The sequence below is a fragment of the Tachyglossus aculeatus genome, chromosome 16 (genome assembly GCF_015852505.1).
Source record: "Tachyglossus aculeatus isolate mTacAcu1 chromosome 16, mTacAcu1.pri, whole genome shotgun sequence".
Taxonomy (NCBI): Eukaryota; Metazoa; Chordata; class Mammalia; order Monotremata; family Tachyglossidae; genus Tachyglossus; species Tachyglossus aculeatus.
The window spans coordinates 12,044,654-12,058,590 of NC_052081.1; the positions used below are offsets into that span (position 1 = coordinate 12,044,654).

General features: G+C 45.1%; 1 pseudogene; it reads left to right on the forward strand.

The window, feature by feature from the left end:
• The window catches only part of LOC119938684, a 51,258-nt pseudogene extending 38,636 nt beyond the window's left edge, over positions 1–12,622 (forward strand).
• The last annotated feature ends 1,315 nt before the right edge of the window (positions 12,623–13,937 follow it).

The following is a 13,937-nucleotide window of genomic DNA, read 5'->3' on the forward strand; positions in this document are numbered from 1 at the left end:
CCCAGTGTTTAGTACAGTGTCTGGCACAGAGTAAGCACTTAAATACCACAACTATTATTATTACTATTTTTATTATTAGGAGCCTGAAGCTCTTGTCCACCAGCTACAGTCCTCTATTGCTCTTACAGTGCATACCGTTGCCCTTCTCTTATGTGGTTTTTGCTACTTCCTCATTCCCTTATGCGACTGCCACCAGACTTTTTACCCCCTATTCAGATTGTGAGCCCCTTATGGGCCACCTGTGCATACTTCTCCACTACTTGGGAGCTTGTATAAAAGTAACCACCACCACCCCTGGAAAAAAAATATATATTTTTAAAAAACAGATCACCCTAGGTAAGTTCATGTGACTCCAAGCCCCCAATTTTTTTGTCCAATCTTTATTTTAAACACCTAACCTCTCTCATGATTTTCAGCTTAAAAAGTAGGATCGTGGTTCAGAGATACCTGGGAGGAAACAAAAGAAAGTCGTGGAGGGTGTGATGGTCAGGGAACCCCCACAGTGGAAAAATGAGTTCAGGGACACTTCTGCCAGATGTTTCATGGGATGTCATTACATGAGACTGCTTGCCTGCTCTAACTCATGTGACTACAAATGCTCCTGGACATCTAGTACTCATAAATGATAAAGCTGGCCACCCTCACCTACTATGGCCCAGTGGCTCTCCCCTCATTGCCCCCGGGTGACTGTTCACCCCCCCACCTTCCCAGAGTGACTCTGTTTTGCTCCCACTTCAGGCCCCATCCTCTGTGCAGTGCCACCCCACCTTCTTTTAGGGTATTTGTTAGGCACTTATGTGCCAGGCACTGTACTAAACACTGGAGTAGATACAAGATAATCTTGGTTGGACACAGTCCATGTCCTACATAAAGCTTGCAGTTTTAATCCCCATTTTACAGATGATGTAACTGAGGTAAGTGATTTGCCCAGATCATGCAGCAAACAAGTGGCAGAGCATTCATTCATTCATTCAATTGTATTTATTGAGCGCTTACTGTGTGCAGAGCACTGTACTAAGCACTTGGGAAGTCCAAATTGGCAACATATAGAGACGGTCCCTACCCAACAGTGGGCTCACAGTCTAGAAGGGGGAGACAGACAACAAAAACATATTAACAAAAAATAAATAGAATAAATATGCACAAATAAAATAAATAAATTGAGTAGTAAATTCATACAAACATATACATGATGATGATGATGACGATGAAGTAGCGAAAAGCAGCGTGGCTCAGCGGAGAGAGCCCGGGCCTTCGAGTCTGAGGTCAGGGGTTCGAATCCCGGCTCTGCCACTCGTCAACTGGGTGACTCTGGGCGAGTCGCTTCACTTCTCTGGGCCTCCGTCCCCTTATCTAGAAAATGGGGATGAAGACTGGGAGCCCCCGGTGGGACCACCTGATCGCCTTGGAACCTCCCCGGTGCTTAGAACGGCGCTTAGCACATAGTAAGCACTTCAGAAATGCCACAGAAAACGTATGGACCGGAGTGGGGAGAGGCTGGAGGCGTGAAGGTCAGCGAGGAGGCCGATCCCATAATTGAGCTGAGATCACCCAAAGTGTCCATAGTAATAATAATAAATAATGATGGCATTTTTCAAGTGCTTACTGTGTGCAGAGTACTGTTCTAAGCGCCGGGGAGGATACAAGGCGATCAGGTTGTCCCACGAGGGGCTCACGGTCTCGATCCCCATTTCACAGATGAGGTACTGAGGCCCAGAGAAGTGAAGTGACTCACCCAAAGTCACCCAGCCGACGATTGGCGGAGGCGGGGTTCGAACCCATGACCTCGGACTCCAAAGCCCGCACTCTTTCCGCTGAGCCACACCGCTCCTCTACCTGCTCCATGCTCCATGCACATCATTAACAAAATTAATAGAATAGGAAATATGTACAAGTAAAAGAAATAGAGTAATAAATCTGAACCACTCTCAGTAGGGCTCTGAAGGGAGGAAGACCCGCTTGGGGCTCACGGTCTTAATTCCCATTTCACGGATGAGGGAACGGAGGCCCGGAGAAGCGAAGCGACTCGCCCAAGTTCCCACGGCAGACAAGTGGTGGAGTCAGGGTTTGAACCCATGCCCTTCTGACTCCCAGGCCCGCGCTCTAGCCACTTGTTCATGCCGCTTCTCATGACTCATTCATTCATTCAATCGTATTTATTGAGCATTTACTGTGTGCAGAGCACTGTACTAAGCGCTTGGGAAGTCCAAGTTGGCAACATCTAGAGACGGTCCCTACCCAACAGCGGGCTCACAGTCTAGAAGGGGGAGACAGACAACAAAACAAAACATATTAACAAAATAAAATAAATAGAATAAATATGCACAAATAGGGTAATAAATTCATACAAACATATACATATATACATGATGATGATGATGATGATGAAGTAGCGAGAAGCAGCGTGGCTCAGCGGAGAGAGCCCGGGCTTTAGAGAGCAGGGACTAGAACCCAGGTCCTCTGACTTCCAGGCCTCTGCTCTATCCACTAGGCTATGCTGCTTCTCACCTTGACATATACACTTGGAGGACAGTCACTAATAATCAATCCATCGTATTTATTGAGCGCTTACAGTGTGCAGAGCACTGACTAAGCGCTTGGGAAGTACAAGTTGGCAACATGTAGAGACAGTCCCTACCCAACAGTGGGCTCACAGTCTAGAAGGGGGAGACAGAGAACAAAACCAAACATATTAACAAAATAAAATAAATAGAACAGGTATGTACAAGTAAAATAGAGTAATAAATATGTACAAACATATATACATATATACAGGTGCTGTGGGGAAGGGAAGGAGGTAAGATGGGGGATGGAGAGGGGGGCGAGGGGGAGAGGAAGGAGGGGGCTCAGTCTGGGAAGGCCTCCTGGAGGAGGTGAGCTCTCAGTAGGGCCTTGATAAGTGGGGCCTTAATAAGACCCCAGAACCAAAGGGCCAGGTGTGTCCTCTACAGTTATCTCAAAGAAGTTCACTTGGGTTGTTTTATTATTAATCATTAAGCATCATCAAGGGCCACTGAATCATTTCCAACTCATAGCAACTCTACGGATATACCTTTAATGAAAGTCAGGGCCCTTAGGAAAACATTTCATTATGCCTACTAACTCAAAATGAACCAACACTTTGCATCACATTTTTTCCCTACACTTCCCAACTTTTAGCCATGAATACACACCTATCAGTCTAACACAGAGCGCCAGCTCCTGACACTACCAGACTACTGAACTTGTATAGAACATGACATGACAGTATTTTAATACAGCATCATCACATATAGATTAAGAATGTAAATAACCAATGTGTCCTATAGAGCCCTAGGGGAATCACCATGATCTCAAACCATTTTCTACTGTGTTTCAGAGACAACAAGAAAAATGGGAGAAAAGCCATTCATCAACTAACAGTGGCACAACTAGGCCCATCCCATGTACTCTCTGCACCCTGGGAGTGGTTTTGGTTTGGAATATTTGGGAGAAAGCTCTTTGGAAAGTCCAACAATCCAGAGAGGCATGTCACTGCAGACTGCATGTGTTCAGTCGGCACTGTTTCTGGTCACACAGAGTGGAAGGATTTACCAGGCTAAGATATCACTTTTTGCCTCGGAGTCTATGGTGCCCAAACCTCCCATAAATTGCTGCTTTTCTTCCTATGGCAGATTTACTCATTTTACTCTAAGACTACAGCATTAGAGTATAGACTATTATCAGCAATGGGTCACCTGCACAAATTGATACAGTGTGAAGTTAACTAACTTTTGCCAAATCCCATCCTTTAGCATTCATGAGAGATAACTTTGCAATCCTGTTGGACACACACACAAAAAGGCTCATGCTGTCTTTTGGGAAGGAAAATTGGACTTCAGAAATTGAGAACTTTATAACCAAAACAATAAACCAGAAACTTACTCAGCTGTAGCATTTTCTCCAGAAGTCTCCATGGAGATGAGGCTATTCTCAGCTTCAATTCGCCTCCCCCTCTGGTTCTTGCTGGAGAGCTTCACCCCCATTTCAGGCAGCTCTTTGGGAATCTCCTCACCCTGGAAGAATAGATCAATTTGCATTGCTTTCTCTTCCGGCTTGATTGCCCTAACTCACAACTTGTCTCCCTTCGAAATCTGTGGGAAGGAGCTCCAGCTGAGAACACTCTAGAGCTCTACTGGGTAGGCTATCTCTTAAAAGGCATAGTAAGCATTTAACAAATACCATTTTAAGAAAAAGGCAACGGGCCCCAGAAAGCAACTAAATCTACTCAGAAGGTTAATACCCGATTAAATATCTCCCTCCCCCTTAGACGGTGGGAAAAGGACTGTGTCTGATCTGATTATAATTCATCTACCCGAGTGCCTTGTTCGGTTCTTGGCCCATGTTAAGTGCTTAAATATCATAATTATTATTAGACAAGAGTTCTGAACTTTCAATGCCGGGGGTATGCCACAGAAGTTCTCCCTAAAAGAATGGCATAATAAGACACTGTTTATAGGATCAGACCAAGGGTCTGTCTCCTGAAATGAGCAGGGTGATGGTTGCTCACTCCACATCTGTCCTAGTAGTCAGGGATGAACCTCCAAACATTCCTGACTTCCTCCCCCACACATACACACCTCGAATGGCTCTACCATCAGTGAACCCATTGAAACCAACTCTGGAGACGAACATCCCAATTTATGGTAATTTCTCTGTTCTATTCTGCCCTTGGAACATTTTGTTCTCTGCTTGGGTGGTAAGAGACAGCTCTGTCACATTGTTCGCTGATTAAGGGGAAATAAGTAATTACAGACAGGCCTGTTTCAGGAGGAAGGTGGGCAAGTCTAATAGTCCCAAGCTTTGGACAGGGTGGCTTGTTTCATGATAATTGGCTACAAATTAAAGATGTATTTACAATTACATACACATTACTTAGTATAAGGCATTACTGTAATTACTCACAACTACTAAGTATATTACAAGCCAGAAACATAGGAATTGAGAAAATAACGGCTTATGGAGTTTGAGCAACACAGGCCTCTAACTACACTCTCAGCACTGAACCAGCACAAAGGAAAAGGGGAACTACAATAGGAAATATGAAGAGCTGTCAAGACTGAAGCCTCCCTGTGCTCGCCTTTTCTGCCACTCTGTCTATGGCTACTTTCACCTAAAACCTCCTAAGTTATTTAACATACCAGCAAATAGAAGCTGATGGTCTACTAATATCTGTACAGGTGGCTCCAAACACCACATAACTGTGAGACTTTACAATCTTTGCTTGCCTTTCACATTCTCAGTGGGCCATTATGAGATCATTCACTTGGACAGTACAATGGAAAGGGGAGAAATCCAGTGTTTGAGTATTCCCTTTTTGGGCTTCTGATGCAGAAGACCACCCCAAATTTCATATTTGATGGGAGGAGCTAATCGGCTCCACTGTTCACTCATTGGATTCATTATACGATTCATTCAATCGTATTTATTGAGCGCTTACTGTGTGCCACAAAGCCACTAAGTGTTTCACAGCCCCTAGAAGGAAACTCAGTATCCTGTCCTCCTCTGAATAATCAGCTCAAAAAGGAAATTGAGTCACAGAGAGATGAAGTGGCTTAGTCAATTCCCTCAGTTATAGAACCCATAGGTCCCATAGGTCACATCTGTCTTTATAATAATTGTGATATTTCTTAAGTGCTTACCATGAGCCAAGCTCTGTTCCAAGCACTGGGGTAGATACAAGGTAATCAGGTTGGGCACAGTCCTCGTCCCACATGGCTCTCACAGTCTTAATCCCCATTTTACAGGTGAGGTAACTGAGGCCCAGAGAAGTGAAGTGACTTGCCCAACGTCACACAGCAGACATGGGATAGAACTGGAATTAAAACCCAGGCCCTCTGTCTCCCAGGCCCATGCTCCTTCCACTAGACCATGCTGCCTTTTCTCCTGGGCTATACCTAGGTCACCTGATTTCTCATCTCAAGATATGATTTTTTTAATTAGGAAAAAAGGAAAAGGTAGGTGAACACAAAGCAGCAAAGGAAAAGATAAATAATGTTTTATTGGTTCATTCTTTTGCTTGTCTAGATATCTACCATTTGCTCTTCTCAGGAAACTATTAGTCCCTTCTCATATGTATATACTTACAGTTATAGAATTACATAACAGATAAGCACTACTAGTTAGGATTTCTAATAAACCCATCTTAAAGGTCTGGCTTTTTTGAGGCCAATTTCTAAATTTAGTAGGATGATTCAGAAGACACCCCCACTTCACCATACAAATGCTGCAGTACCTAACGTTCTGCGCCAGACTGAAGAATTCCTGAGCTATGTTTTTGAAAATGTGTGGTGCCTTGTCTTCAGTTTCCTGTGCATAATTGGGATATTTTATTTTCCTCTGTGGAGTGGTACCAGAAAAATCTGGAGAGCGAGCATGACAGAGAATGGTCATGATCCTGGTTTCCTAAAACGCTGAAGCTTGTTAAACAAAAGGCACACTGTGCCCACAAAGGGAAGGAGAGTGACTTATCTCAGGCAGCTGAAAAGCATCACTCATTAAAGCTTAGAGTAGAAAAGAAGGCCCTGTATATCTGGCCTGTGATTAGTGGACCAAATGTACCTGGTTACCCATTTTTTTATGGTATTTGTTAAGCACTTACTATGTGTTGAACACTATTCTAAGCACTGGGGTAGATACAAGCGAATTAGGTTGGATATAGTACAGTCCTGCATGGGGCTCACAGTGTAAGTAGGAAGGAGAACAGGAGAACTGAGGCACAGAGAAATTAAGGCAGCAGAGAAGTGGCAGAGCGGGGATTAGAATCCAGGTCTTTCTGACTCCCTGGCCTGTGCTTTATCCATGTGCCCCCTGAGGAGGCCCAGAGAAGAAGGTCCCCTCGAGCTCTTTTAGGTCTCTTATCTTACCAGACTACTCTGGGGACATAAGTGATTTGAGCCCCTCCTCACCCTCGGCTTCAAGGCTCTCCATCACCTCGCCCCGTCCTACCTCACCTCTCTTCTCTCCTTCTCCAGCCCAGCCCGCACCCTCCGCTCCTCTGCCACTCCTCACCGTGCCTCGTTCTCGCCTGTCCCGCCGTCGACCCCCGGCCCACGTCATCCCCCTGGCCTGGAATGCCCTCCCTCTGCCCATCCGCCAAGCTAGCTCTCTTCCTCCCTTCAAGGCCCTACTGAGAGCTCACCTCCTCCAGGAGGCCTTCCCAGACTGAGCCCCCTCCTTCCTCTCCCCCTCGTTCACCTCTCCATCCCCCGTCTTACCTCCTTCCCTTCCCCACAGCACCTGTATATATGTTTGTACATATTTATTACTCTATTTACTTATTTTACTTGTACATATCTATTCTATTTATTTTATTTTGTTAATATGTTTGGTTTTGTTCTCTGTCTCCCCCTTCTAGACTGTGAGCCCACTGTTGGGTAGGGACTGTCTCTATATGTTGCCAACTTGTACTTCCCAAGCGCTTAGTACAGTGCTCTGCACACAGTAAGCGCTCAATAAATACGATTGATTGATTGATTGATTCTCTGGGCCTCACTTCCCTCATCTGTAAAATGGGGATGAAGACTGTGAGCCCCCCGTGGGACAACCTGATCACCTTGTAACCTCCCCAGAGCTTAGAACAGTGCTTCACACATTCATTCAATCGTATTTTTTGAGCACTTACTGTGTGCGGAGCACTGTACTAAGCGCTTGGGAAGTACAAGTCCGCAACATATAGAGACGGTTCCTACCCAACAGTGGGCTCACAGTCTAGAAGGGGCGACAGACAACAAAACAAAACATGTAGACAGGTGTCAAAATCACCAGAACAAACAGAATTAAAGCTAGATGCACATCATTAGCAAAATAAAAAGAATAGTAAATATGTACTAAACGTTTTCCAATGGCTGTTAACACTGTCCAAATATTTCCTAACATAGTGTTGTGATGACCCAGCCAAGAGGAAAAAGTCTCAATTGTATTTTCAACACAGTACGCAACACATAGTAAGCAATTAACAAAAACCAACATTATTATTATGTTGAGACCATCTGACCCATCAATGCTCCTCCAGTTGCTTTCACCAAGGAACAGAAGAAAGACCAGTGAGAGAGCTGGCTCAGGGCAGTTCATGAAAGGAGGGGCTGAAGGGCCAGGGAGAATCAGGGCTTTGGTGGCAAAGACAAGACTGGGACCCTCCTCATCCCTTGGGCTTTCCTCCCCTAAACTCCCCTCGGTCCTGCCCCTGCTGCCAAGGCTGCCCCTAACACCGACACATCACCCCAAACCCTCTTCCGACCCCCTGACCCTCGACAGCATCCTTAGGTTAATCTGTGAGCACTCACCTCTAACAGGAAAGATTCTGTTGTCAATATTGCGACCCATTCGCTGACTTCACCTAATAAGAAACGGAGGAAAGAAAGTATAAGTCTCACGCCTGTGCACTAATGCTATATTTAGTCACTCCTCTAGACTTCAGAAATGAGGTACTTAGGGAATTGGCATTCGTAGTTAAATGTCAGGGGCATGGTATTGTATTTGTAGATTATCTGGGCCTATTAATTCCCCATGCCTTTTGCCCTGTGGAAGCTCCTTCCTTTGCCAGCTACACCTCCCCAGCGATACATATATTTATTCAGCCCAGGCCATCCTTTCCCTGGATGGTTTAAAAAAAAGGAAGAGCTCTGCTTCAGGAGGAAACCATCACAGTAAGAAACCCCAAGCCGGTCAACTGAAGCAAAGCAGCAGCTAAGGAAGCGAGGTGGATTTCGGGGAAGTTATAGAACTGGATGGAGTTGGCATAGGGAGGTAAGAGGATGTGGGAAGGAGCAAGGGAGAGAAGAAGGCAGTTTGGTATTGGGCTATAACAAATTAAAGCAGGGAAAGGAACTGATTCCAGATGGGCTTTTTGTGTTCTGAATCTACTGTAATCCTGCCTTGCGTTTTCTCCTTTTATCACCCCCCAGGCCTTTCCTCAATCTCTCAATGGCCTCTCGAGCACAAACGCCAGTATAGCCATCGGGGTAATCTAGACACTTAAGGGCAGGTTTGCTTGGCTCTTGTACATTGTTGGGGGTTTTTTCCATTAAAATACCATCCTGATTTCCCTATGATTTTGTTGGGGCTGGGGATTCAAAATAATTTCTATGCAAACATTTCAGCCAACAATGATGGTGCACTGCAGCAGAGCAGACCAGGAGCAGCCAAATTATGGCCCGCAGGACTGCGGAATGAGGCCCACTATGATATTTTGGCAATTATTTTTTTACCTAATTATCTCGCACACATGAACTACTAGACCAGTAGGACCCAATCAGAATTGAGATATGCCCTGGCTGAATATGCCCGATAGTTCTCCAGAGTAGTACTGTTTGTTAAATACAAGTATTCTCACTGACTTGATCTAAATTGATCCCTGGGTAGCAAGCACTAGCTTGCCCACTTCTTTATTAATCAAGTTGATTAAATTATTTTTTCAACTTTGTCATTACTGCTAAAAAAAAATCCATATTTTTGAAGAGCTAACAGGCTATACTTCACCATTGTTATCAATAAAAAAACTCATCTTGCCCACACTCACATGGATTTCTGCCTGTGGTCCACTGTTGAAAAGACTTAGGGCCCACTGGCGGATGCCTTCACAGTAACCATCCTTTCAATAGAAGAAAGTGCGACAGTTTCCCTGCCCACAAGGAGTTTATCATATAGAAGGGGAGTCAAACATTAACAGAAATAAATTATGGATATATACATAAGTGTGGTGGGGCTAAGGGTGGGGTGAATAAAGGGTGCAAATCCAAGCACAACAGTGAAGTGCTCCAATCTAAGCTCCACACACTGCTGGCTTTCTGACCTTGGGCAAGTCATTTCACTTCTCTGTTCATCAGTTTCTTCATCTGTAAAATGGGGATTAAATACCTGTCCTCTCTCCCCCTTAGTCTGTGAGTCCCATGTGGGACAGAAACTGTGCCTGATCTGATTACTGCAGTGCTTACTACAGTGTTTGGCACATAGTATTTAACAAATTCCACTATTATTATTATTATTATTTGACATCTTGAGCCAAAGGAGAATGTGTTTGTGATACTGCGGTGTGTCTTTGAGGCAGGGTGATCATACTGGCTTGCCTAGTCCCCTGACACAGGTTACTAATCTCCCGCTGAGGTGGCAGGAGTGGTGAGACACCTCCAGAGTGGGTACAGTCCCAGAAAGGACCCCAAAATGTACACCACAGCTCTTAGGCAGTATTGGCTTGGTGAGAAGAGTGTGGGACAGGGAGTCAGAAGCCTCAGGTTCTAGTCCCAGGCCTGCCACTGGCCTGCTGGTGTGACCACGGGCAAACTATATAACCTCTCTGTGCCTTCACTTCTTCATCTATGCAATGGGGACTTTTAGACTGTAAGCCCCATGTGGAACTGGGGCAGTTTCATAGTCTTTTCTCTACTTGAGTGCTTAGTGCACTATTTAGCACATAGTAGATGCTTAAACAGTACCATAACTAAACATTAGATGTGCCCAGGATCTCTCCTTGAGGCCCCTTGATGCAAACTAAATGGGCCACAGTGACCAGGGGGATTGACATGCAGACCATATCTGACAGACCTGTGGGTCATTAATAATAATAATAATGATAGCATTTATTAAGCGCTTACTATGTGCAAAGCACTGGGGAGGTTACAAGGTGAACAGGTTGTCCCACGGGGGGCTCACAGTCTTAATCCCCATTTTACAGATGAGGTAACTGAGGCACAGAGAAGTTAAGTGACTTGCCCAAAGTCACACAGCGGACAATTGGCGGAGCTGGGATTTGAACCCATGGCTAATCCACATAACTTGAAACATGCTTTAGATGTTTATGCAAATCCTAGCCATCTGAATTACAACTGACTAGAAAATTTGTGCAGAGACTCCTGGGTGTTACCTAAGCTAGAATAATGATAATGATAATTGCGGCATTTGTTAAATGCTTTCTGTGTCCAAGCACTAAGGAAGGTGCTGGAATAGGAAAAAAGATTTAAAAAAGGGGAAAAGTGCCTAGTACAGTGCCTGGCACATTGTAAGTGCTAAAGAGATATCATTAAAAAAAAAAGTTATGTCATTATGAAGTCAAAATGAGGATATTTTCCTTCTGTGCTCATCTGTTTAAAACAGAAGAAAAGTTGTTACTTTTCTATTGAATTTTACATTTAAGAAATTGAGAAACAGTCCAAGTGTTTGCCTCAGTAGTCTACAGGTATGTTGGCAAATCGCCATGTCATTGTACTCGATGATTTTGCTAGAGAAGATGGACAAGTTGCATTGATTTTACATTTCCTAGAACTGCTTCAGCAAACCTATTAATAGAACCAATCTTGTAATTTTCCCAGGACACAACAGAGCTGCCTGGAAAGGATCTGAGGCAGAGAAAATCGTCCGTGGCCTCCTTGAAAAGCAGGAACGAGGCTCGTGGCCCAGGGTCCAAGATGGACAAGGAAGAGGAGGAGGAGGAGGACTGGCAGTCAGACAGCGATGCCCGGGACACGGCGGGGGAGTGTTCAGATGGATCCAGCCGGAGCCCCAGGCTGGGGGGTCGCAGAGTGAGCCTCCAGCTGGAAGTGCAGGAAGATTACTCTCCACCCTCCAGCCCCGCCGACTGTCCAGTGGTATCCTCAGGGTAAAGCAGGAGCTCCCCATGGAACTGCAGCGTGACGACGAGGAAACTTACGAGACCTGCTACCAGAAGCGGGGTAAAACCACAGCCGGCATTTTCGTCACCTCTAGTACGAACTTTGATTTATAGTGCGAGGACGAAGACTTGGAACTCTATTCCTCGGAGCACTCCGAAGAGCCTCAGGAAGAGCTTAGTGAGGATGATGAAAACATCATCCCCATCGACGCTTTCGACGATGACGACGACGACGATGGCGACGACAACCTGGAGCCCATCCCTGGAGAAGACTTCCCTTACCGGTGCAAGATGTGCGGGGCGTCTTTTCAGGACCTGATGGAGCTGAAGGACCACAAGCGGACCTACCTCACCGATCGCTCCTACCGCTGCCCCATCTGCGGGAAGGAGTTCTTTTGGGCCGCGAACCTGCGCATGCACAAACTGATCCACTCCAGCGATCGGCCGCACAAATGCCCCGAGTGTGACAAAGGATTCATTCGCACGGCCGATGTCTGGAGGCACTTGCGCAACGTCCACAAAATCGAGCGTTCCAAAGTGGTCCTGGGTGATGGCGCCGTTAGGAACCCCTGGTCTATGGTGCATCAGAGCCAGCATGGAGGCGGTCTGGACCAGCAGGGTTCAGACGCTCAGAAGCCAGGAGACGAAGAGACCAAACCATACGTCTGCCCTACGTGCGGCAAGGGGTTCCGCAAGCCAAACCTGCTGTCCAAGCACAAGGTGATCCACTAGCAGGACAAGCCATATAAATGCCAGGAGTGTGGGATGGCATTCGTTCAGCTGCTCCGGCTGAAAAGGCACCAGCAGACCCACTCTGGAGAGCGCCCTTTCTACTGCAAGGAGTGTGGTGGGACCTTTACCCGCCTGGCATCACTCCAGCGCCATCAGCAAATTCACACTGGGGAAAAGCCTTATTCATGTGCTTATTGTGGCCATTCCTTCACTGAGTCAGGCACACTGAGGAGGCATGAGCGCACACATAAAGTGGAGAAATCATAGTAGCACCGTTCTGTTCTATTTAGGGCCACTTTCATTCCTCCGCTAAACTGAGACATATAGATTACCCACGACATCAAGTCTCACTCATTCCTTCCAGTCATTCTCCCAGGGATATTCTGAATAGCTCCATTATGGCCTTGCTATCTTTAGAAGTCACATGTAATTTCTTCCTGTAACGTCTAGACTCATAAGACCAAGGCAAAGCCTTTATAGCCATGAGCAGAGAGAAGGGGAAAACTACTAGTAATGCCCGAAAAGCCAGATGAATGTGTTGGAGGCCCACCCTTTTCCCAGTAGACACTGGCAGCACTGTTTTACCGTGATGGACTTCTCCAAGGGGCTCCTGATCAGTTTCTTTGTGAGCATGGTTTTAAATGAAGATCTTCCAGAATCAAGTACCAAATCAATTTGGTTTGAAGCTTTATAAATCCAGGCTTGTTCTACATTGATACAGTCACAGTCTGGGCCAGCCTCACCCATCTTTTTTTTTTTTTTTTAACAAAAAAATAATTGTCAAATCAGGTCCGTAATAAGACAGACAATGAATTGGTTGGTCTGGCCCTTGAACACAGAGGTTCAGCTATCAGGTTCTAAAAACTCACACTTACTAGTGAAATTTCCCCCACTTCATTAAGGTCCAATTGACCTTAGTCTTTTCCTATACTTCGCTTTCCCTGTCCTGTTTCTTTTCTTCTACTAACCCCCTTTCACAAGTTCCTTGAAACCATTGCTGACTGCCCTCCCCATTGTGCACTTCCTGCTCATATTCTCTTTGGTTCTTTCCTGGCTACTCTTTTAAGAAAGATATTTGGAACAAATTTCTCCAAGGAGAATAGGTAGGATGTATTGTGAATTAAACTGCTGTAATTGAATTGAAGAGTTTGCTAGCTAAAGCCTTGCCAAGAAAACAGAATTTGGGAACCATTTTAAGATGTGTGCTGTTGACTTTTTTTTATCTAATCCTAATTTTTTTTAAGTTATATATAATATGAAGATGATTTATTTATATTGTTCCTTTCTGCCTAATGTCTCAAATGCCTATTGGTTTTTCTTTGTGGGGGGTATAAAGCAACTCACAGGTCTCACTTCATCCTCTCAGGTTTGGTTTCGTTTTTTTTAAAAAAATAAAACCTTTAAAATTCCCTTGAGTTATATTATAAACTGGAGGGAGGAAGGGCAAATTGGGGAATCCATGACTTGAGCAAAGTGGTCAGCAGTCATGGCTAGTGACCTATCTCTTCTTCCCAACTTCAAGCTCAAGTTTATACTGAATAAAAACTAGAACGTGGTCTCCCTGTGTCCGGTCCCACATGCA